Source organism: Arachis ipaensis, chromosome B5 (assembly GCF_059453495.1).
Source record: "Arachis ipaensis isolate K30076 ecotype BB chromosome B5, ASM5945349v1, whole genome shotgun sequence".
Taxonomy (NCBI): domain Eukaryota; kingdom Viridiplantae; phylum Streptophyta; class Magnoliopsida; order Fabales; family Fabaceae; genus Arachis; species Arachis ipaensis.
Window position 1 is genome coordinate 56970853 of NC_142440.1, and position 26044 is coordinate 56996896.

Below are 26044 nucleotides of genomic sequence, written 5' to 3' on the forward strand. Positions count from 1 at the left end.
AAAGTAAATGACTGAAAGTAAATTGCAGAATTGTAAATGGGAATGGGGGAATTGCTCATATAAGTAAGTAACAGAAATTAAAGAGAATGGGTAAGATCAGAAATGGGGGGTTCATTGGGCTTAGGAGATGTTGCATTCTCCGGATCAATTTTATTTTCATCTCTTCCTCAATCAATACACTCATTGATCTCCTTGGCAATCTTAAGTGATTGAATTACAATTTCTTGTAATTCAATCTCTCAAATCTTGATCAATAGCCAATTCCTTGGTCAATTGCTCATGAGAAGAGATGAAGTATGGTCACTGATTATACCACATGCATTTCCTAAATCAAGTGTTGAGAGGATTATAGTCACATATCTATCCAAACCCAATTTTGTCCAGCATGAGAAAGCATTTCTAGCATGATCTCTTCATTCCTCTTTCAAGGTTTAGAAGAGATTCAAGTATGAATAGCTTCTTTTCAAAGATAACTACCCAATTGGATGAAGATCGAAAGCTTTCAAGTAAAATCAAGAGAAAAGAGAGAAGAAGAATAGTGAAAACTACTATTGATCCATCAAATTACAACAGAGCTCCCTAACCTAATGAAAGGGGTTTAGTTGTTCATAGCAATGGAAAATGAAAACAAAGATGGAGAATACATGATGATACTAGAAGTGCAGAGAAAGTAAATACAGAGAGTAGTTCTATGCCCAGAGGCTCCCTATAATTTCCAACTCCGAAAATAATTCAAAGCTACTCCTATATATACTACTCTTCTGTTCTTCTAGTTGATTCTTCAAGTCTTAGGTATGGGCCTTTGGATCTTGATTTTGAAGCAGTTTTCTTCTTCATTGGGCTTAGCTTTACTTGCAGAGAGAAAGTGTGAAGTGGGCAGAGACTTTTAGCTCAGGAAGTTAGTGGAGTTAACGTTCAGTGAAAATGTGGGTTCGAGGACGTTAGTGACAATCACCTTTTTCACTAACGTTCCTTACCAAAGTTAAGAGCCACGTTAACTTCAACGTTAGTGGCACAAACGTTGCCACTAACGTTTCCACTATGTCCTTCGCACACGTTATTGGGACTCAACTTTCCCAGTAACGTTGAGAAGTCTCCCCCTTCCCTACGTTAGAGTCCACGTTAATTTAGTTAACGTGGCTCTTGTAACGTAGGCTTGCCAACCTTCGAGAACATTAGTGACACTTAACATTGTCACTAACGTTCCAATGTGCCCCTTAGCTCCCACGTTAGAGTCCACGTTAACTAGGTTAACGTGGCTTTTAACGTGGCTGTGCTAGCCATCTCCAACGTTAGTGACAATGTTGAATGTTCACTAACGTTGGCTCATCGTCCTTCTCCTCACGTTAACTTCCACATTAACTAAGTTAACGTGGGAGTTAACGTGGCTCATTGTGGCTTGTTTTGGCTCCTTCCAACGTTAGTGACAATGTTTGGTGTCACTAACGTTGTCGACAACCTTTCTTCTTCATGTTAACTAGGTTAACGTGGGAGTTAACGTGGCTTCTTGGGGATAGTGTGTGTTCATCCCAACGTTAGTGACAATGTTTGGTGTCACTAACGTTGTCGACCACCTAGTTTCTTCACGTTAGCTTCCACGTTAACTAAGTTAACGTGGGAGTTAACGTGGCTTCTTGTGACTTGTCCAACGTTAGTGAGAAAGTTGAATGACACTAACGTTGGCTTCCCCTTTTCTTCTTAACGTTAGAGGCCACGTTAACTAAGTTAACGTGGCAACTAACATGGCCACTTATGAGCTTGGTCCAACGTTAGTGATAATATTAAGTGTCACTAACGTTGGCTCCATTTCTTTTCTTCCATGTTAGAGTTCACGTTAGCTTAGTTAACGTGACTCTTAACGTGGGCAATGATGGCTTCTAATGCAAGTTACTCCCATTCCATGTTAGTGTCAACGTTAGTGTAACTAACGTAGCTACTAATGTGGTTCTTCTTTGCTTCCTTTGTCCTGAAATCAAGCAATAAAGTGCATCAAAGTTCTAGTCCAAGTCATGGGAAATACAACATCTAATTTGTCATTAAATTCATGCAAAATCCTCATGAAATCGTATAAAGTGCACAATGTATGCCTGAATCAAGATGTAAATGAATATCTACCCAAAACTTGCTTATTTCCTAAGGAAATGCATGAAACTACCCTAAAAACAGTAGAGAAAAGGTCAGTGCAACTGGCCAAAATGCCCTGGCATCAATGCAACAGAACTGCAAGTTTTATGGACTTTCATCAGAAGATCCTTTTCAGTTCTTAACTGAATTCTTGCAAATCTGTGATACTATTAAGACCAATAGGGATGATCCCGAGGTCTACAGGCTCATGCTTTTCCCGTTTGCTGTAAGAGACAGAGCTAGAATATGGTTGGACTCTCAACCTAAGGATAGCCTGAACTCTTGGGATAAGCTGATCACAGCTTTCTTAGCCAAGTTCTTTCCTCCTCAAAAGCTTAGCAAGCTTAGAGTGAATGTTCAAACCTTCAGACAGAAAGAAGGTGAATCCCTCTATGAAGCTTGGGAGAGATACAAGGAACTGACCAAAAAGTGTCCTTCTGACATGCTTTCAGAATGGACCATCCTGGATATATTCTATGATGGTCTGTCTGAATTATCTAAAATGTCATTGGACCATTCTGCAGGTGGATCTATTCACCTAAAGAAAACGCCTGCAGAAGCTCAAGAACTCATTGACATGGTTGCTAATAACCAGTTCATGTACACTTCTGAGAGGAATCCTGTAAGTAATGGGACGCCTCAAAGGAAGGGAGTTCTTGAAATTGATAATCTGAATGCCATATTGGCTCAGAACAAAATATTGACTCAACAAGTTAATATGATCTCTCAGAGTCTGAATGGATTGAAGGAATCATCCAACAGTACTAAAGAGGCATCTTCTGAATAAGAAACTTATGATCATGAGAACCCTGCAATAGCAGAGGTGAATTACATGGGTGAACCATATGGAAACACCTATAATCCCTCATGGAGAAATCATCCAAATTTCTCATGGAAGGATCAACAAAAGCCTCAACAAGGCTTTAATAATGGTGGAAGAAACAGGTTTAGCAATAGCAAACCTTTTCCATCATCCACTCAGTAACAGACAGAGAATTCTGAGCAGAACCCATCTAGCTTAGCAAATATAGTCTCTGATCTATCTAAGGCTACTGTGAGTTTCATGAATGAAACAAGGTCCTCCATTAGGAATTTGGAGGCACAAGTGGGCCAGCTGAGTAAAAGAGCCACTGAAACTCCTTCTAGTACTCTCCCAAGCAATACAGAAGAAAATCCAAAGAGAGAGTGCAAGGCCATTGATTTGACCATCATGGCCAAACCTACAAGGGAGGAGGAGGCCGTGAATCCTAGTGAGGAAGACCTCCTGGGACGTTCAGTGACCAATAAGGAGTATCCCTTTGAGGAACCAAAGGAATCTGAGGCTCATCTAGAGACCATAGAGATTCCATTGAACCTCCTTCTGCCCTTCATGAGCTCTGATGAGTATTCTTCCTCTGAAGAGGATGAAGACATTACTGAAGATCAAGTTGCTAAATACCTTGGTGTAATCATGAAGCTAAATGCCAAGCTATTTGGTAATGAGACTTGGGAAGATGAACCTCCCTTGCTCACCAATGAACTAAATGCATTGGATAGGTAGAAATTGCCTCAAAAGAAACAGGATCCTGGCAAATTCTTAATACCCTGTACCATAGGCACCATGACCTTTGAGAAGACTCTGTGTGACCTAGGGTCAGGAATAAACTTAATGCCACTCTCTGTAATGGAGAAACTTGGGATCTTTGAGGTGTAAGCTGCCAGAATCTCATTAGAGATGGCAGACAACTCAAGAAAATAGGCTTATGGACAAGTAGAGGACGTGTTAGTAAAGGTTGAAGGCCTTTACATCCCTGCTGATTTCATAATCCTAGACACTGGAAAGGATGAGGATGAATCCATCATCCTTGGAAGACCCTTCCTAGCCACAGCAAGAGCTGTGATTGATGTGGACAGAGGAGAGTTGGTCCTCCAACTGAATGAGGACAACCTTGTGTTTGAAACTCAAGGATTTCCTTCTGTAACCATGGAGAGGAAGCATGAAAAGCTTCTCTCACTATAGAGTCAACCAAAGCCCCCACAGTCAAACTCTAAGTTTGGTGTTGAACCCCCACATTCAAACTCTAAGTTTGGTGTTAGGAGGTTCCAACCTTGCTCTGATTATCTGTGAGGCTCCATGAGAGTTCACTGTCAAGCTATTGACATTAAAGAAGCCCTTGTTGGGAGGCAACCCAATGTTATTTAATCATATTATTTTATTTTCTTTTGTTATTTCATGTTTTATTAGGTTGATGATCATGTGAAGTCACAAAAACTACTGAAAAATAAAAAACAGAATGAAAAACAGCATTGAAAATAGCACACCGTGGAGGAGAGCAGTCTGGCGTTTAAACGCCAGAAACAAGCATCTGTCTGGCGTTTAACGCCAGAAATAGGCACCAAGCTGGTGTTTAACGCCAGAAACAAGCATCTGCCTAGCGTTAAACGCCAGAAATAGGCTACATTTGGGCGTTTAATGCCAGAAACAAGCAGCAGTCTAGCGTTAAATGCCAGGATTGCACAGCAAGGGCGTTTTACACGCCTAATTGGAGCAGAGATGTTAAGTCCTTGACCCCACTTGATCTGTGGATCCCTCAGGATCTGTGGACCCCACAGGATCCCTACCTTTTCTTCTCTCCTCTTCACACCCTTTCATAACTCTCTTCCCTAAATACCCTTCACCAATCACCTCAATCACTCTTTCCCATCACCCCCTCACCACTCACATCCATCTTCTCTTACCCATAAACCCCACCTACCTTCAAAATTCAAACTATTTTCCCTCCTAAACCCAACCCTAATGGCCGAACCCTAACCCTCCCCACACTCCTATATAAACCCCTCATTCCTTCTTCATTTTCATACAACACAATCCTCTCTTCTTCCCTTTGGCCGAATACACCCCTCTCTCCCTCTCCTCCATTTCTCTTCTTCTTCTCCTTCTTTCTTTCTTCTTTTGCTCGGGGACGAGCAAACATTTTAAGTTTGGTGTGGTAAAAGCATAGCTTTTTGTTTTTCCATAACCATTAATGGCACCTAAGGCCAGATAAACCTCAAGAAAGAGGAAAGCAAAGGCAATTGCTTCCACCTCTGAGTCATGAGAGATGGAGAGATTCATCTCAAAGGTCCATCAAGACCACTTCTATGAAGTTGTGGCCAAAAAGAAAGTGATCTCTGAGGTTCCTTTCAAGCTCAAAAAGAATGAGTATCCGGAGATCCGACATGAGATCCAAAGAAGAGGTTGGGAAGTTCTCACCAACCCCATTCAACAAGTCGAGATCTTAATGGTTCAAGAGTTCTATGCAAACGCCTGGATCACTAGGAACCATGATCAAAGTGTGAACCCGAATCCAAAGCATTGGCTCACCATGGTTCGGGGGAAATACTTAGATTTCAGTCTGAAAAATTTAAGGCTGGCGTTCAACTTGCCAATGATGGAAGAAAATGCATGCCCCTACACTAGAAGGGTCAACTTTGATCAAAGGTTGGACCAAAGTCCTCATGGACATATGTGTAGAAGGAGCTCAATGGAAAATTGACTCAAGAGGTAATCCGGTTCAATTGAGAAGACTGGACCTTAAGCCTGTAGCTAGAGGATGGTTGGAGTTTATTCAACGCTCAATCATTTCTACTAGCAACCGGTCTGAAGTTACTATAGATCGGGCCATCATGATCCATAGTATCATGATTAGGGAGGAAGTGGAGGTTCATGAGATTATACCTCAAGAACTCTACAAGGTAGCTGACAAGTCCTCTACTTTGGCAAGGTTAGCCTTTCCTCACCTCATTTGCCACCTCTGTAATTCGGCTGGAGTTGACATAGAGGGAGACATCCTCATTGAAGAGGACAAGCCCATCACTAAGAAAAGGATGGAACAAGCAAGAGATCATGGACCTCAACATGAGGATGAGGAAATTCCTCACCATGAAATTCCTGAGATGGCTCAGGGGATGCACTATCCTCCACAAAACTATTGGGAGCAAATCAACACCTCCCTAGGAGAATTAAGTTCTAACATGGGACAACTAAGGGTGGAGCATCAAGAGCACTCCATCATCCTTCATGAGATTAGAGAAAACCAAAGAGCTATAAGGGAGGAGCAACAAAGGCAAGGAAGAGACATAGAGGAGCTCAAAAGCACCATTGGTTCTTCAAGAAGAGGAAGACGCCACCCTCACTAAGGTGGACTCATTCCTTAATTTCTTTGTCTATTTATTTTACTGTTTTTTTTTACTATGCTTTATGTTTTATTTATGTTTAGACAGTGCCACAATATGTCTCTCCTCTCAGTTTCAGGGACACACCTCCTAATCATCCCATCTGGACATCTTTTAAACAAAAATGGTTCATCCCACAAAAACTTCCTTGCTTCATTGAGTAGCTTTTTCACTTGTTGCTTGGAAAATTTTTGAGGTACCTTCCTTCCCACCTTGTAGTTTGTTATGTCAGCAAACCAAGGTGCTTGCTGAACTTGGAAAAGGTGCTCATCAGGGAATTTTTCATACACTTGCTGTGGTATATCTTGATTGGCTTCTTGTGGCACTCTTGATAAATGATATGCTACTTGATTCTCACTCCCCTTCCTATCTCTCACTTCAATGTCGAATTCTTGTAGCAGCAGCACCCACCTAATAAGCCTTGGCTTTGAATCCTGTTTAGACATTAGATACTTGAGAGCAGCATGGTCAGTATATACTATAACCTTTGAACCAATCAAATATTGTCTAAACTTATCAAATGCATATACAATTGCCGAAAGCTCTTTCTTAGTGGTGGTATAATTTTTCTATGTTTCATTTAACACCTTGCTAGCATAATATATGACATGGTGCAGCTTGTCTTTCTTTTGCCCCAACACAGCACCAATTGCAAAGTCACTTGCATCACACATAAGTTCAAAAGGTAGTTTCCAATTAGGGGGTGTGATAATTGGTGCTGTATTGAGTTTTCTCTTTAAAGTTTGAAAGGCATGCTTGCAACTGTCATAAAAAATAAAAGGGCTATCAATCATTAGCAAATTGCTCAATGGTTTTGGTATTTTTGAAAAATCTTTGATGGACCTCCTGTAAAAGCCAGCATGCCCTAGAAAACTCCTTACTGTTTTCACATTAATAGGTATAGGAAGCTTTTCAATGATTTCTATTTTAGCTTTATCAACTTCTATACCTTTGCTTGACACTTTATGCCCAAGAACTATCCCTTCGGGAACCATGAAATGGCATTTCTCCCAATTCAATACCAGGTTAGTTTCTTGGCATCTTTTCAAAATAAGAGTTAAATGATGCAAGCAAGTGTCAAATGAATTGCCAAAGACAGAAAAATCATCCATGAATACTTCTAAAAATTTTTCCACCATATCAGAGAAAATGGAAAGCATACACCTTTAAAAGGTGGCTGGGGCATTGCATAGCCCAAATGGCATTCTCCTATAAAAGAAATCTCCAAATGGACATGTGAAGGAAGTATTTTCTTGATCCTTGGGGTCTACCACTATTTGATTGTACCTAGAGTACCAATCCAAGAAGCAGTAATATGCATGGCCAGCCAATCTTTCCAGCATCTGGTCAATGAATGTGAGAGAAAAGCGATCTTTCCTTGTATCATCATTCAACCTTCTATAATCTATGCATATCCTCCATCCAGTCACTGTCCTGGTGGGGATCAACTCATTCTTCTCATTGGTGATGACTGTCATTCCTCTCTTTTTTGGTACAACTTGAACCGGACTCACCCATGAGCTGTCAGAGATTGGAAAGATTATCCCAGCATTCCATAGCTTCATGACTTCTTTTTGAACCACTTCCTGCATGGCTGGGTTGAGCCTTCTTTGGGGTTGAACTACAGGTTTTGACTCTTCCTCCAATAGAATTTTATGCATGCAAATGGCAGGGCTGATGCCTTTGATATCCTCAATTGTCCAACCCAGGGCTGTCTTGTGAGCTTTTAACACTTCAATCAACTTTTTTTCTTCTTCCATGTCCAAGGAGGAGTTTATGATCACCGGCAGGGCCTCTGCTTCTCCAAGGAACACGTATTTGAGGTGAGGGGGAAGAGGCTTGAACTCCTATTTTTCCTTCTCCTTTTCATTGTCTTCAATGGAGATCTCTACCACTTCCTCTCCTTGTTCCTCTTGGTTGTCATCTTCCAGTAACTCCTCCTCCACTTCTTCTTCCTGTTGCTCATGACAATTTGCTTATAACATTTCTCCTACCAGACTTTCTATCATATCTACCTTCATGTAGTTCTCTTGCTCAGGGGGATGTTGCATTGATTTGAAAACATTGATAACCATTTGCTCATTGTGCACCCTGAATATCATTTCTCCCTTTACTACATCGATAATGGCTCTTGTTGTAGCTAGAAATGGTCTTCCCAGGATAATTGAGTTGTTTTCTTCCTCTTCTGTGTCCAGGATCACAAAGTCTGCAGGGAAGATAAACTCTCCAACCTTCACTAATAGATTTTCCACAACTCCATTGGGTGTCTTGATTGATCTATCAGCCATCACCAATGATATCCTGGTAGGTTTGACTTCTTCTATGGTAAGTTTTCTCATCATTGAGAGGGGCATCAAGTTGATACTAGCACCTAGGTCACAGAGAGCTTTCAATAATGTCATCTTGCCTATGGTGCATGAAATCACAAAGCTCCCTGGATCTTTGAGCTTTGGTGGGATACCTCTTTTTGTTGATAAGCTCTTTCAAGAACTTTGCATATAGAGGCATCTGCTCTAATGCCTCAGCAAGTGGGATATTAATCTCCAGCTTCTTAAAGACCTCAAGGAACTTGGGAAATTGTTGATCCTTGATTTCTTTATGTAGCCTTTGAGGATATGGCAGAGGAGGTGTGTAAGTCTTCTCCACTTGCTTCTTACCTTGAGATGGTTCCTCTAGTACTTGCTTCCCTTTCCTTGAATCTTGTGACTGGTCATCCTTCTCTTTAAGCTTCTCTTAAGCTTGCTTGCTTGCTGTCACCTCTTCTTCGTTGCTGACTTTCTCTTTCTTAGTTGGCCTCTTGTCATTCTCCATAGGCTTCTTGTTGGCTTCTTTGTTATTCACCAAGGTTCTTCCACTCCTCAGTTGGATGGTTTTGCATTCTTCTTTAGGATTGAAATGGTATCACTTGGGAGTGAACTTGTTGGCTTTTCAATCACTACTTGCTTGGACAATTGCCCAATCTGCCTTTCTAAGTTTCTCAATGAGGCTTCATGAATCTTGCTTATTAGTTCCTAATGCTTCATCATTTTTTCCATCAATATCTCCAAGTTAGAGATCCTTTGAGTGTCTTTTGGTTGTGAGATGTTGAAGGTGGATAATAAGGGTTCTGGTTAGTGGCTGGGTTATTGGATGGATAGTGGTTGGAATTGGGGTAGTTGTTTTGGGGTTTTCTATATGGATTGTGGTTAGTGTTTTGCTGGTTGCTGTGGTTTGTGTAAGTTGTGTTTCTTGAGTTGTTTTGGTTTAAATTTTTTCTGCCAAGACTGTTGGCTTTGATTGTGGTTATCTTCCCATCTGAGATTTGGATGGTTCTTCCAGGATAGATTGTAGGTGTCACCATAAACTTCATTTTGGCCTAAGCCTTGGTTGTGCACATATTGAATTTGTTCCTACTGCTGATCTTCTTGATTTTCTTCATTTTGCCCCCATGTGGGTGATGGTTGGCTTGTATTCACTACTACAACTTGGAGGCTATCAATCCTCTTAGCCCTTTGCTTAAATTGTTGCTGGATTTGCTGCTGCATTACCTTATTTTGAGCTAAGATGGTGTCCACACCTTCCAACTCCAAGACTCCTTTCCTTTGGGCTGGTTGGCGTTGCCTTTGATGAGCAAAAAACTATTGATTATTTGCCATTATATCAATGAGGTTTTGGGCTTCCTCTGCTGTCTTCATCAGTTGCAAAGAACCTCCTGCTGAATGGTCTAGTACTTCTTGAGCTTTCAGAATCAATCCTTCATAGAAGTTCTGAAGGATGTCTCATTCATTGAACATTTCGGGGGGACATTTTCTAATCAGGGTCTTGTATCTCTCTCATGCCTCATAGAGAGATTCTGCATCTATTTGTGTGAAGATTTGCACCTCTGTCTTCAATCTAATAATCCTTTGAGGTGGGTAGAACTTGGCTAGGAATTTATTCACTAGATCCTCCCAGCTAGTGATGCTTCCTTGTGGGAAGGCTTCAAGCCACTAAGCAGCCTTGTTCCTCAATGAAAATGGAAACAGCAACAATTTGTATATGTCTGGATGCACACCATTGGATTTCACTGTGTCACAGATCCTCAAGAAGGTAGATAAATGCTGGTTTGGATCCTCTAGTGGGCTTCCTCCATAGGAGCAATTGTTCTGTACCAAAGTGATGAGTTGGGGATTCAATTCAAAGTTATTTGTATTGATATTTGGGGTAAGGATGCTACTCCCACAATGCCTTGGATTAGCAAATGTATATGAAGCTAAACTCTCCTCTGGGGCTGACCATTGTTGTTGGCCACTCCCACTGCTAGATTTGTTGAATTTTTCTCCATTTCCTGGTATTCTTCCTCTGATTCCTCTTCTCCAACAATTCCTTTCCCTCTTGTTTCTATTATTATCCTTCGAAGAGTTCTTTCATCTGTCTCACACAAGGTAAGGATCTCTCTCCTTACCTCTGTCATACAAAACAACAAGAAACACACACAAAACCAGAAAACAAGAGTGATTCACTCTACTCCTAGAGTGAGGTTAAGGTTAGTTTAAACAAAAATTCAAACAGTTAGTGTGCTTGTTAAAAACAAAGAAAATGAACAAAAATAAAGAAAAAGTGCTTAATCTAGACCACCACCTTACTTAATCATTGTCAATCTAGATTAATCCCCGGCAATGGCACCAAAAACTTGATGTGTGGAAAACGATCCAACACAAAACTCACCGGCAAGTGTACCGGGTCGCATCAAGTAGTAATTACTCACATGAGTAAGGTCGATCCCACACGGATTGATGGATTGAGCAATTTTAGTTAGGTAGTTAGTTTAGTTAAGCAGACAGTTGATGATTTGAGTGAAATTTGAATTACAGAAGGTAAATTGCAGGAAATTAAAAGGGAGAGGGGAAATTGATAGAAAAGTAAAGTGCAAAAGAAATAAAAGAGCTGAAACTTAAAGTGCAAGTAATGTAAATGACTGAAACTTAGATTGCAAGGAATGTAAATGGCTAAAGCTTAAAGTGCAAGAAATATAAATTACTGAATCTAAATTGCTGTGAAACTTAAATTGCTTGAAGAGTAAAGGGAATTGGGGCTGGGATTTAGGGTTAAACAAGAAAATCTGAAGTGCAGTAAATAAGAGAAGTAAAAGATGAAGTGAATTGCAGAAGATTTAAACAGAAATGGAAAATTGCATGAAGAAACAAAACAGAAAGAAGACTTAGCTCAATTATGAAATCTAAAAGGCAAATTGAAGATCTGAAAGGAGCAATGAGACTAGCAATCAGATCTAGATCTCAATTGTTCCCTTGATCAAGCAGAAAAGAAATTTGCAGATGAAAATAGAAAACAGAAGAGAAAATTTGGATCCAAATTCAATAAAATTCGTCAATCTCAATCCAAAAACCCAGAATGTAGAAGTTGCAGAATAAAGAAAATGGAAACAGAAAACTGAATTCAAATCCAATCCTTAGAATAATTGAGAAGAGAGGTAAAAAATGATTCTCAGATTTAGAATCTCAATTCAAATTCCAAGAACAGAAATTAAAAGTTACAGTAGAAAGAAAATACAGAAGGAAAACCAGATTGAATTCCCAAATCCCAAATTCAAAACGAGAATCAAAACTAAAATTGAGCTAAAGGTAAAACAAAAAAATGAGCAAAAGTTCCTTTACAAATTGAATTTAATCCTATTTATACACTTTCTATTTTGGTCTTCAAAACATGGAGTGGGCCGTTTTGATTTGTGAAGAGACATGGGTCTGTTTGGCCTTGGTTTAATTGAGTTGGAGGTATGGGTCAGCTCCCAGGGGAGTGCTCTGCTCAGTTAGTGAGCGTTGTGCTCACTTCCCCTTGGCCCAGCATGCTTGTAGTGCTCACTAAGTGAGCATTGTGCTCAATATTTGAGCGCTACATCCTTGTGTTGCTGCGTGCCCAGCTTCGAACCTTGGCGTCCCTACTTTTCCCATGCTGCGTTCCTTAATTTCCCTTGGTGAAGCACGAAGATGCTCACTTCAAGTGAGCAAAGTGCTCACTAAGTGAGCGCTGTGTCTTGTGTTACGCACGCCTCCCCCTTCGAGCCTTGGTGAGCCCACTTTTTCCATGCCGCACTTCTTTTTTTTCTTGGTGGAGAGGCACGATAATGCTCACTTCAAGTGAGCATAGTGCTCAATAAGTGAGCGCTATTAGAGCGCCCCTTTGCTGGCCCTTCGTTCCTTGGTTGAGAGTGCCACTAAAATGCTCACTAAGTGAGCATAGTGCTCACTAAGTGAGCGCGAGCCTTGGATGCCTTGCTTTCAAGCTTAATAGCGCCACACTTTATTTTCATGGGCTACGTTTTTCAAAGCGTGGCCTAATGTCCAAAGTGTGCTCAAACTTCAAAAGTGTGCCAAAAATTCCTCTTTTCACCATTTCTTCACCTACAAGCAACCAAACAAACATATCAAAGTATCACCAAATTTACAAGGTTTCTAAATCATTCATAAAATCAACTAATTCTAGCTTCAACCCTATGATTTTGTGTCAAATAAATGATGGTTGATTGAATTGAGATAGCCATGCAAATCCACTCCAAATCACTCACTTATTACGCAAGAAAGTGCATAAAACAAACGAAACAAGTGAAAAATGCTTGAAAAGCTAGCATTGGATGACTTGTCATCAGGCATGTGTTGTTATCACCCAAGTAGGCATACTTCAAGTTTGTAGGCAGAGCTTTCAGCTCCAACTTTGGTGCCTCCATTTCCAATATTTTTTACTTGTCAGGCATGGTTTGTTCTTTCCTAGCCTCCAGTGGTTGATAAACCACTATTTTATAGTTTATATTGTGTTTAATTGTGTGGTTTTGTCATGATCCTTACCCACTTATTCATCAATTTAGCATGCATTTAGATTTCCTTCCTAAATTAAGTACATGTTTGAAAATTGCTTCCTAGAGACTTTAATTATTTATTTTTAATTCTCCTTTATTCCATTCGACGCCGTGATCTGTGTGTTAAGTGTTTCAGACTTTATAGGGCATGAATGAGTTGGAGATTGGAAAGGAAGCTAGTAAAAATGGAAGGAACACAAGAATTTGAGAAGATAACCAACGAGAAGGGACGTGGTCGCATGGCTCACGCGACCGCGCGAAGGAGCGCAATTCGCAGTGACGCGGCCGCATGGCTTGCGCGACCGCGCGGATTGGAAAGCGCAAGCGACGCGGTAGCGTGGACGACGCGAACGCGTGGAGAGGAAAAAAAGCGCAAGCGACGCATCCGCATGGACGACGCGATCGCGTGACATGCGCGATCTGCATAATCTGCAGAATTCGATGGGGGCGATTTTGGACCTTATTTCGGCCCAGTTTTCGGCCCGAAATAGCATACTAGAGTCAGAGAATATGCAGAAACAAGAGAGACATTCATTCAGTAGTTTTAGATCTAGTTTTTCACTCTCTTAGGTTTTTCTCTCTAGTTTTTAGAAATTTAATTTTCAATTGGTCTTAGCATTGGAACAGTGAGATGAGTTATTTCCTCATCAAGACTTTATCATTCTAGTTTGTTCTCTTAACTTGGTTCTATTCTTCCATGTTCTTTGTTATGTTCAATTTTGTCATTCAGATACTTTTATGATTATTTAATGCAAGGATTATTTCTTTTTAATTCAATTTTAATTCCAATAATCATGTCTTCTTTTAATTTCCTTTCATGCGCTATGGATTCTTTATTTACAATGCATGAGTAGTTTCCTTACTTGATGGGGAGTTGATTAAAAGGAACTCTTGAGTTGGAAGGATTGAAAAAAAATTTGTAATTGGGTTAAATATTGGATTGCTATCCTGTCACCGACGCCAATCCCTTTGAACTAAGTCGGTTGCAACTTGTGAACAGATCTGGCATTCCCACTTGTTTGACTTTTCCTTACCTAGTAAAGGATAACCAAACAGAACAACCATTAATTACAAATTAATCTTACAATCACACCATCAATGATAGAGATTCTAACCAATCAATTCCCAGTCAAGGCTTTTATTTATATTATTTAAAAATCCTCAATTTAAATTCCAATTTACTTAGCTCAACTTCTTGGAACATCTGATTAATAAAATAGCACACTTTTCTGCAACTCGTTAGGAGACGACCTGGGACTTAAAACTCCCAGTAATTTTAATTTAAACTCTCTGTGACATATTTCTAAATTGATAAGCAGATTCTCGGTGAGTTAAGAACAATACTTGCAACGTAACCATTTTAATAATTTTTTAATTCACCAGCTTCTGCTTCCTATCAATTTTTGGCGCCGTTGCCGGGGAGTTGCAATAGAGTGCTAATTTTATTAATTAGAATTTTTTTATTTGCATTTTATTTAACTTTGCTACTATGAGCTGCATGTTTCTTCCGTCAAATGACGCGTTCACTTCCTGATCAACGCTTGCTAATATTCGATCCTGAAATTGAAAGGACTATTTCACGAATAAGGCGAGAACAGTGTAGGTTTGCCCGCTCTGAGGGCAGATCTGAAAGTGAATCTGAGGAAGAAACCAGCCCCCGTTCTACTGATTCGGTTGTTTTACGTGCAGAAAACATGGCAGCTAGAAGAGTTACCATTCAGGAGAAAGGAGCTCCTGATTTTACAATGCAACCATTCTAAGCGCATCATCCAGCGGTAGCTATGGATTTTGAAATAAAGACCGCACTGCTAAATTTGATGCCCAAGTTTCATGGCCTACCTGCTCAAGAGCCTATCAAGCACTTGAGAGACTTCCAGGCAGCCTGTTCTACTGTCAGGCGTGATGGCACTGATGAAACTTCAATTCTGCTAAAAGCTTTTCCGTTCTCTCTTGAGGGAAAAGCAAGAGAGTGGTACTACACTTAACCTCTAGCAAATGTATCCAACTGGGATACACTTAGAAAGGAGTTTCTGGAGAAATTCTTTCCATCTGAAGTTACTGATAAACTGAGGAAGTATATCTCTACAATTGTTCAGGATGACAATGATACTCTCTTTGAATACTGAGAGCACTTCAATAATATTCTGGAAGCATGCCACCACCACATGATTGACAAGATTGTGCTACTCAGCTATATCACACAAGGTATGAGGCCCCAAGATAAGACCACATTGGAAAGTGCCAGCAATGGGTCTTTGAAGAAGTACAAGACCACTGATGAAGCTTGGCAATTGATCAGTGATTTAGCTGAATCTACTCGGAACCACAGATAGAAGCAAGGCCGTTCAAAAGCCGTTGCAGAAGTATCTTCTGGCATAGAGACTGCTGCTCTAAATCGAAGCATCTGTGAGATGACCAACCTGCTGAAGCAAATGCAGTTGAGTCAACAAGCTCAGCAAACTCAACCGCAGCAAAACCAACAACTAGTTCCACAAAGAATTTGCGGAATTTGTGCTAATTACAGCCATTACACTGATGAATTCCCGCAGCTCCAACAAGAAGACAACATGGTGGCATCCACCCACAACTTCTATGACCGCCCCAACCAAGGGTACAATCAAAGTGGAAATAATAACCATGGATGGCAGGACAATTCAAACCAGAATTGGAGGGACAACAATAATAGGGGAGGCAGAGATAATCAGGGAAATTAGAGGTGGAATAATAACAACAACAGGCAGCAAAATCAACCTTACTGAGCACCTCACCTGAGGCAAAACCAAGGACCACCGAACAATCAACAGCAAACCTCTCAATTTACTCATTCTTCTGTATCTTCTAATGAAGATTTATTACAAGCTTTTGAGAAAAGACAACTGGCCATGGTAAATACCATCGTGAACAGTATTAACGCCAGTCTGAATGGTTTCACCTCTACTCTGCAAGCTCTTATGACACAACTTGGTTCAGCACAAAATTCCAGTAACCAACCTTCAAGCACCACTGGAATCCCCTCTCAACCATTACCCAATCCAAAGGGAGGCATTAATGCCATCACCCTGAGGTTCGGAACCACACTGCAGGAGAGGAATCAGGAGGAACCAAGCTCACCAGAATATGCCTCAGCTGAAGAGGTGGTAGAAATCGAAGATGTTGAAGAGGAAGAGGACATACAGGACATAGCTGAAGAAGAGATAGCTCAACCACAGGAAGAAGCACAAAAAGGCGCAGGCACCACAGAAAACACTACTCCCATTCCATTTCCACAACTTGCAAGAAAGCCCAGGAAGCAGCTGGAACCTGATCCTAAAATGGTAGAAATATTTAAAAAGGTTGAGGTAACTGTTCCCCTTTTTGATGTTATTCAGCAGGTACCTAAATATGCAAAGTTTCTAAAAGACTTATGTATCCATAAAGACAAAATTAATGAATTAGAAACTATTCCTTTAGGTAGTTCTATATCTGCTTTAATGGGAGGATTACCTGAAAAATATAGTGATCCAAGTCCTTGCATAGTTAGTTGTACTATTGGTGGTGTAGTAATTTATGATTGCATGTGTAATTTAGGAGCATGTGTCAGTATAATGCCTTTGTCTATATATGATGTTTTAAGGCTCCCTCCCTTAAAAAGGTTGGCAGCTCGTTTTGTGTTAGCAGATAAAAGCATTATTACAGTGGCTGGAGTTGCTGAAGATGTTTTGGTGAACATTAAAGGGCTCACATTTCCCACTAATTTTTATATCTTGGAGATGCCCCATAATGATTCAGATAAGCCATCATCAATCCTACTTGGAAGACCATTCCTGAAGACATCAAAATTCAAATTGGATGCTTTTTCAGGAACATACTCCTTTGAAATAGATGGCCGCATGGTGATCTTCAATCTGAATGGAGTCATTGACAACCCCCCAGAAGATCGTTCTATCTTCCAGTGTGATGTCATAGACGAGAGTGTGGCTGAAGTTCAAAAAGAAGAGTTTGAAGAGAGGCACACTGGATAAGATCTAAGTGTGGGGACCCTCTTAACTGACAATGACGACACTTCGCCATTTTCACAAGCCCCAGATAATCCAGAGCCAGCCCATGATCAAAAGTTAGAATTGAAACCTCTCCCTCCACATCTCAAATATGCTTATCTTAAGGATGAGCAAAAGCTTCCGGTTATTATTGCAAGGGAACTGACTTCTCAACAAGAAGAGCAGTTACTTGATGTACTGAGGAAGCATAAGAAGGCAATTGGGTGGAGTTTGGCAGACATAGTGGGAATCAACCCTCAAGTATGTGAGCACAGAATATTTTTAGAAGAGGGAGCAAGACCTATCCGTCAACCCCAGAAAAGATTGAATCCCACCATCTTGGAAGTTGTCAAAAAGGAAGTGACCAGACTATTGGAGGCCGGTATCATATATCCCATTTCAAACAGTGAATGGGTAAGCCCAGTACAAGTGGTGCCCAAGAAGTCTGGAGTCACTACCGTAAAGAATGAGCATGGAGAGCTCATAACAACTAGAGTTCAGAATACTTGGAGAGTCTGCATTAATTACAAGCGTCTCAACCAAGCTACCCGTAAGGATCACTACCCACTTCCATTCATTGATCAAATGCTGGATCGCTTGTCAGGTAAATCACATTATTGCTTTCTAGATGGTTACACAGGTTATTTCCAGATTCATATAGCTCCTGAGGATCAGGAAAAGACTACTTTTACATGTCCTTTTGGGACTTATGCTTATAAGAGAATGCCCTTTGGCTTGTGCAATGCACTAGCCACCTTCCAAAGGTGCATGATGAGTCTTTTCTCTAATCTTATTGAGGACTGTATGGAAGTTTTTATGGACGATTTTAGTATTTATGGTGATTCTTTTAACCTTTGCTTAGATGGATTATCTAGAGTATTAGATAGATGTGTTAATACAAACCTTGTATTGAATTTCGAAAAATGCCACTTTATGGTAAAGCAAGGAATTGTATTAGGACATGTGGTATCTAATAATGGCGTTTCTGTAGACCCAGCAAAGGTGAATGTTATTTCTAGTTTACCTTACCCCTCTTCTGTGAGGGAAGTCTGTTCGTTCCTTGGCCATGCAGGTTTCTACATGAGATTTATTAAAGACTTTAGTAATGTGGCACTTCCCTTATCCAGATTACTGCAGAAGGACATTGAGTTCGAGTTCAGTGAAGATTGCAAACAAGCATTTGATAGGCTGAAGACTGCTCTAACTCAAGCCCCAATTGTGAGAGGACCCGACTGGAGCCAGCCGTTTGAAATCATGTGCGATGCTTCCAACCATGCAGTAGGAGCAGCACTGGCTCAGCGTGAAGGTAAGGATCCTTTTCTTATTGCCTATGCGTCTAAGACTTTAGACACTGCCCAGTCCAATTATACTACTACTGAGAAAGAGCTACTTGCTATTGTTTTCGCTCTGGATAAATTCCGAGCTTATTTACTTGGTACTAGAGTAGTAGTGTATTCGGACCATGCAGCTCTAAAGTATTTATTAGCTAAAAAGGAATCCAAACCAAGACTTATACGTTGGATACTGCTGTTACAAGAATCTGATTTAGAAATAAAGGATAGGAGTGGTAATCAAAATTTAGTAGCGGACCACTTGAGTCGCCTTGAACATATTAAGGATGATTCTACTCCTATAGATGATAATTTTCCTTTTGACAACCTGCAAGTAGTATCTGAGGTAGTCCCTTGGTATGCACCTGTTGCTAATTATTTAGTTAGTCACACATTTCCTCCACATTTTTCTAAACATCAAAGAGACAAGCTGAAAAGCGAGTCTAAATATTATATACGGGATGACCCATATTTATGGAGATGTGGCGCTGACCAGATAATTAGACGTTGTGTACCTCAATCAGAATTCCAGTCCATTTTAGAGGCCTGTCACTCATCTGAGAGTGGAGGACACTTTGGCTCTCAAAGAACAGCCAGAGAGATCTTAGACTACGGATTCTGGTGGCCTACTCTTTTTAGAGATGCCGCTGAGTTTTGTAAATCTTGTCACCCATGCCAGAAATTTGGTAACATATCCAGGAGGGATGAGATGCCTCAACAATATATGCTTTTCTGTGAAATTTTTTATGTATGGGGCATTGACTTCATGGGTCCATTTCCAAATTCTAGTGGATATTTTTATATATTGTTAGCTGTGGATTATGTTTCCAAATGGGTGGAAGCAATTCCTACCCGCACTGATGATGCTAACACTGTTGTTTCCTTTGTGAGAAACCATATTATATGCCGCTTTGGATCACCACGAGCGATCGTGAGCGATCAAGGCACCCATTTTTGTAACAGGAGACTAACAGGCTTGATGAAGAAGCATGGGATAATCCATAAAGTTGCAACAACTTACCATCCCCAAACTAATGGGCAAGCCGAGGTGTCAAACAGAGAAATTAAGCGTATCTTGCAAAAGATAGTAAAGCCTCATAGAAAAGACTGGAGCAGCAGACTACAAGATGCACTGTGGGCATACAGAACAGCATACAAGACACCCATTGGGATGAGTCCCTTCCGCTTGGTTTATGGAAAAGCTTGCCATCTCCCAGTTGAAATAGAACACAGAGCCTTCTGGGCAATTAAGGAGTGCAACATGGGAATTGAGAATGCTGGAACTGAAAGAAAATTGCAACTGCAGGAACTGGAGAACCTTCGCCTGGAAGCTTATGAGAACTCCAAAATATACAAGGAAAAGATGAAAGCTGTGCATGATCAAAACATCAAGAAGAGAGAGTTCTAACCTGGAGATTTTGTTCTCCTTTACAAATCTCGACTGAGGCTCATGCCCGGTAAGTTGAGATCAAAATGGGAAGGTCCATACAGAGTAGAGAAGGCTGAACCGTACGGAGTCTATCACCTAAGCCATCCTTCAAGCTCTGAACTTATTAAGGTTAATAGACAGCGCCTGAAGCTATACCATGGTGAGAAGGTGCAGAAAAATAAAGAGCTTGAGATCTTTCGCCTGGAAGATCCCCACATCGCAGCAGATTGAGCTATTGGAGCGTCCAACTTACGGACGTAAAAGCAAAGTGCTTGGTGGGAGACAACCCACCGCGGTATGATCGTTCTTTTCTTTACTCTTATTTTTTCTTCTTTAATAACTCTTCTCTTTATTAGTGCCTTCGTGCTCTTTCAATTACATATCTTTATCTTTTTTTAAAAAAAAAAAAATTTTTTTTCGCCGCGCGACGCGATCGCACCAGCGACGCATCCGCGTGGCAGGGGGAGTAAAGAAAAATAAAAATGAACAGAAAGTTACGCAGGAGGAGTGCTGGAGTCGTGCCAATGGCACAAGATGACCCACGTGACCGCATCCCTGACGCATTTGTGTCGCATAGGAATCATGGCCTCCCACGCAACCGCGTGTCCCACACGGCCGCGTGCCCTACATTTTTGACGTAAAAGGGTGCACAACACTATATTGGGCGAGAGTGGTGCTGGATTGGTGCTGGAAGCACAATCCCTATCACGCGACCGCGTCGCTGACGCGGCCGCGTTCCCTATTTTATAACGCACACTCATGTGATCGCGTGACCGACGCGATCGCGTCACCCAATTTTGGCAATTAAAATGAATCGAACAGAGAGTTGTGCTGGAGCGAGGCTGCACTCGCGCCAGCAGCGCAACACAGGTCACGCGACCGCGTGACCGACGTGATCGCGTCCCCACGCGAACGCGTGCCCAAGGCGGCCGCGTCGCATGCACCGCACAGCTAAACCCCAATTGCCAAATTATCTTATCTTTCTTTCCTCCAAATCCTAATTTTTCTTTTCCCTCCTTCATTCTTCTTTCCCCCTTCCCCTTTCTATCTCACCTCTCACTCTCTCTCTCTCTCTCTCTCCTCCATTAACAAGGTTTTACCTTCTTTTTCCTTCTTCTCTTTTCTATCATTCTTATTCTATTATGTATATATATTATTATTTTCTTTTTCTTTTCTTTTTTCTTTTCAAACTTTTATTTTTCTTCTTCTTCTTTTCCTTTTACATGGTGTTCGAAACCTTTTGAGTCATCATCCCCCATTATATGCTTGTGGATTATTGCACATTGTTTGACAATTATTTTTCTCCTATTTAAGGGACTGCTTGCATGTTTATCTTCATATTTTCTATACCCTATTCACCATGCATGCTATATGTTTGTGAAAAAGCTCATGTGGCATTATGCACTTCTCTATGTTGCTATACTATTCAATGCTTGCTTTTCACAACTTTCCCTTATTATTTTATTAATTAGATTTAATTGTCAATACAAACGTGATAGTTTGTTACAAATGGTAATCTAAACTGGACATTGAATGTTTGACATATGCTACTCATGCCTTTGCCTGTATGCCAATAAACCTCTTGCATTCCATTGTCCTACATGCACTTGCTATATTTCCATTGATGAGCTTTTCACATGTAATCCGGACCATGTGTTAATGCCATTTATCTTTATTGTGCATTGACTATCACTTACAATACCCTCTTCCTTGCTTTATCTCTTTAAATTTAATTTCCTTTCTCTTCCCTTCTTTCAGGATGGCCACCAAGAAAGGAAAAGAGAAAACTACTTCCAAACCACCAGCAAGAAGAGGAACTAAAAGAGAATTAGTGGCAGAGCCTTCTTCAACCGCAGTCAAGCCCTCAACAAAAAGAGTTAAGAGGATAATAAAGGTGGACGACAAGGAGAAAGCCTTTCCAGCAAAGGACACTGCGCGATTTCCCAATCGCTACTGTGAGCAGATGTTCCCTATCCTAGCAGAACGGAACTATCACAATGAATACCTTCTTATCCTCCCGTCCAATATTGCCGCCTTTGTTAAGCCACAAATTGAGCGATGACAATGGGGTTTCTTACGGAGACAGCCGAGGCAGGTCAATCTCTCTTGGGTAGTTGAGTTCTACTCCAACTTCTACATACCAACCCTGTAGTCTGTTTATGTCCGGCAGAAGCAAGTCCCCATCACAGAAGAGGCCATTCAACAAGCTCTGAGTCTTCCCCCTATTCCAGCAGGAATGGACGCTTTTCAAGAAGCCACCCTTCAGCGCCAGAGATACCAATTTGACTGGGACTCCGTTCTCGGAGTCATCGCTTTACCTGGCAGCCGTTGGATCTACGGATACCACCGTACCCGCCCTGAGGGAATCTTGGCTTCTACACTTACCTTGGAGGCCCGCATATGGGCACAGATCATGTCCCATTACGTCTTTCCAAACACTCATGAGTCCTCCATCACTGCAGACATGGCTATTCTACTATGGTGCATCCTTACAGACCAACCTCTGAATCTCTCAAGACACATCCGGAATGTTATGGAGCATGTACAAATTGCCGGCAACCTACCTTTTCCCGCCCTGGTCTCAGATCTTGTCTCAGTAGCCGGAGTCTCCTACAGAGCTGGGGACACCAAAGCCATGCTTCCACGGGATGATCAATATGTCCCTAACGGGAAATACCTCAGACTTTCAACAGCTACTACATGCCAGCCTACAGAGCCAGTTGAAGATATTCCTTCTTCAACACCACAAGCATCCACTACTGAGAAATTGCTCCAGCAGATACTTGAACAGTTGGATCGGCATGAACAGAAAGCTAAGATGAGAGAGCGTCGTAACAAGCGCCGATTCACATACCTCAAGGAGCTGATCATGGGCAAATTCAAGGACTCAGACACTCCGGACTCCACTTCTTTTACCAGCACCGGGAGCCATGATGGTCCCGACTGTGGAGATACTGCTACCAGCCCACCCCTGTTTCTGACAGATGGCACCGACGACGGTGCAAAGCCTTAAGTGTGGGGAGATCGGTCAGTACCTGACTTCCGGAGGTAAATTCTCTTCTTTGGCACCAATAAAATTACCCTAATGTTAAATTCAGAATTCAAAGATCAATGCAGATATGATAGAATTAAAATACAAAGTTGAAACATGAGTATGGGTTGAAAAAGGGAATTATGGGTAGCTAGGCATGAATTTAAAAGTATATAGAATATATGTATATTAGGTGAGAGCTTAGGTCAATTAAAGATTCAATTTATAAAGCTCACTTAGCCATATGTATATCCTTACCTGCACCTTGGCCCCATTACAACCCTGAAAAGACCTCATGATGTTTGCATTGGTATATTAACTGTTGTTGATTGGTTAGGAGAAAAACAAAAGTTAGAAAACATGACTAGAGAAGAATAGAGTGATTACCCTATACACTAGAGATTAGAGCGTACATACATTATCAGTGAGGGTTCAATGCTTGAATTTTCATGTTTCCTGCTTTCATAAGCTATCTTCTTGCACTTTTATCGGTTTTATTGTATAATGATAGAATTAGTGGAATTTGATTTGTAACTATTTTGAAGGCCTTATTTACTTTTGATCAAGTGGACAATAATCATATAGTTGCATTTATTTATATATGTAGGGTTGCATTGCATTCCATGAGTTTCTACATGTTCATACTTATTTCCTTGTCTCCTTCAATTTAGCATGAGGACATGCTAATGTTTAAGCGTGGGGAGGTTGATAAACCACTATTTTATAGTTTATATTGTGTTTAATTGTGTGGTTTTGTCATGATCCTTACCCACTTATTCATCAATTTAGCATGCATTTATATTTCCTTCCTAAATTCAGTACATGTTTGAAAATTGCTTCCTAGAGACTTTAATTATTTATTTTTAATTCTCCTTTATTCCATTCGACGCCGTGATCTGTGTGTTAAGTGTTTCAGACTTATAGGGCATGAATGAGTTGGAGATTGGAAAGGAAGCTAGTAAAAATGGAAGGAACACAAGAATTTGAGGAGATAACCAATGAGAAGTGACGCAGTCGCATGGCTCACGCGACCGCGCGAAGGAGCGCAATTCGCAGTGACGCGGCCGCATGGCTTGCGCGACCGTGCGGATTGGAAAGCACAAGCGATGCGGTAGCGTGGACGACGCGAACGCGTGGAGAGGAAGAAAAGCGCAAGTGACGCGTCCGCATGGACGACGCGATCGCGTGACATGCGCGATCTGCAGAATTCGATGGGGGTGATTTTGGACCTTATTTCGGCCCAGTTTTCGGCCCGGAACAGCAGACTAGAGTCAGAGAATATGCAGAAACAAGAGAGACATTCATTCAGTAGTTTTGGATATAGTTTTTCACTCTCTTAGGTTTTTCTCTCTAGTTTTTAGAATTTTAATTTTCAATTGGTCTTAGCATTGGAACAGTGAGAAGAGTTATTTCCTCATCAAGACTTCATCATTTTAGTTTGTTCTCTTAACTTGGTTCTATTCTTCCATGTTCTTTGTTATGTTCAATTTTGTCATTCAGATACTTTTATGATTATTTAATGCAAGGATTATTTCTTTTTAATTCAATTTCAATTCCAATAATCATACCTTCTTTTAATTTCCTTTCATGCGCTATGGATTCTTTATTTACAATGCGTGAGTAGTTTCCTTACTTGATGGGGAGTTGATTAAAAGGAAATCTTGAGTTAGAAGGATTGAAAGAAAATTTGTAATTGGGTTAAATGTTGGATTGCTATCCTGTCACCGACGCCAATCTCTTTGAACTAAGTGGGTTGCAACTTGTGAACAGATATAGCATTCCCACTTGTTTGACTTTCCCTTACCTAGTAAAGGATAACCAAACAGAACAACCATTAATTACAAATTAATCTTACAATCACACCATCAATGATATAGATTCTAACCAATCAATTCCCAGTCAAGGCTTTTATTTATATTATTTAAAAATCCTCAATTTAAATTCCAATTTACTTAGCTCAACTTCTTGGAACATCTGATTAATAAAACAGCACACTTTTCTGCAACTCGTTGGGAGATGACCTGGGACATAAAACTCCCAGTAATTTTAATTTAAACTCTCTGTGACATATTTCTAAATTGATAAGAAGATTCTCGGTGAGTTAAGAACTATACTTGCAACGTAACCATTTTAATAATTTTTTAATTCACCAGCTTCTGCTTTCCATCAGTGGTTGCTCAACACATGGAACTTGTTGGTCTTGCTCTTGGGTGTCTTTACATGGTTCTTCCTCTAGAACTCCTTGAACTAGGGTCTCAATCGTGTCCACCATCATGCATTCACTGATGGATTCCTTGGGGTACCTCATTGCCTTGAAGACGTTGAAGACCATCATTTCTTCATGTAGTCTTAAAACTAACTCTCCTTTTTGAACATCAATTATGGCTCCAGCAGTGGCCAGGAATGGCCTTTCCAGGATGATGGATGTATTGGCTTATTCCTCCATGTCCAGCACAATAAAATCAGCTGGGAAGATGAACTCCCCCACCTTCACCAATAGGTCTTCCACCACACCATGGGGGAATTTAAATGTTTTGTCAACAAACTGGAGTGCCATTCTTGTTGGTTTGGCTTCTTTCGTTCTCATTCTCTTCATCATGGCTAAAAACATGAGGTTTATGCTGGCTCCAAGATCACATAATGCCTTCTTCCGTTCTCATTCTCTTCATCATGGCTAAAAACATGAGGTTTATGCTGGCTCCAAGATCACATAATGCCTTCTCAATATTCATGTCCCCAATGATACAGGGGATTTGGAAACTCCCAGGGTCTTTCAATTTCTGGGGGAGCTTCCTTTGTATTATAGCACTACATTCTTCAGTGAGTATTACAGTTTCTTTCTTACCCCAGTTTTTCTTTCTTGTCATAAGCTTCTTCAAAAATTTGGCATAAAGTGGCATTTACTCTAGTGCCTCAGCAAATGGTATGTTGATTTTGAGCTTCTTGAAGATCTCTAAGAATCTAGAGAATTGGCCATCCTTCCCATCTTTCCTTAGCCTTTGCGGATATGGCACCTTTGGCACATAAGGCTTCAAGACTAGCTTTGGTGAGGAAGGGGCAGGGGTTGCTTCTTCATTCTTGTTCTCATGC

General features: G+C 40.8%; 1 non-coding gene across 1 annotated transcript; it reads right to left on the reverse strand.

Moving 5' to 3' along the window:
• Positions 1-2464: 2464 nt before the first annotated feature.
• On the reverse strand, positions 2465-2572 carry LOC148564281 (small nucleolar RNA R71). The gene has a single exon (XR_015885377.1). It is a non-coding gene; the product is annotated as a small nucleolar RNA R71 (small nucleolar RNA).
• Positions 2573-26044: the final 23472 nt, after the last annotated feature.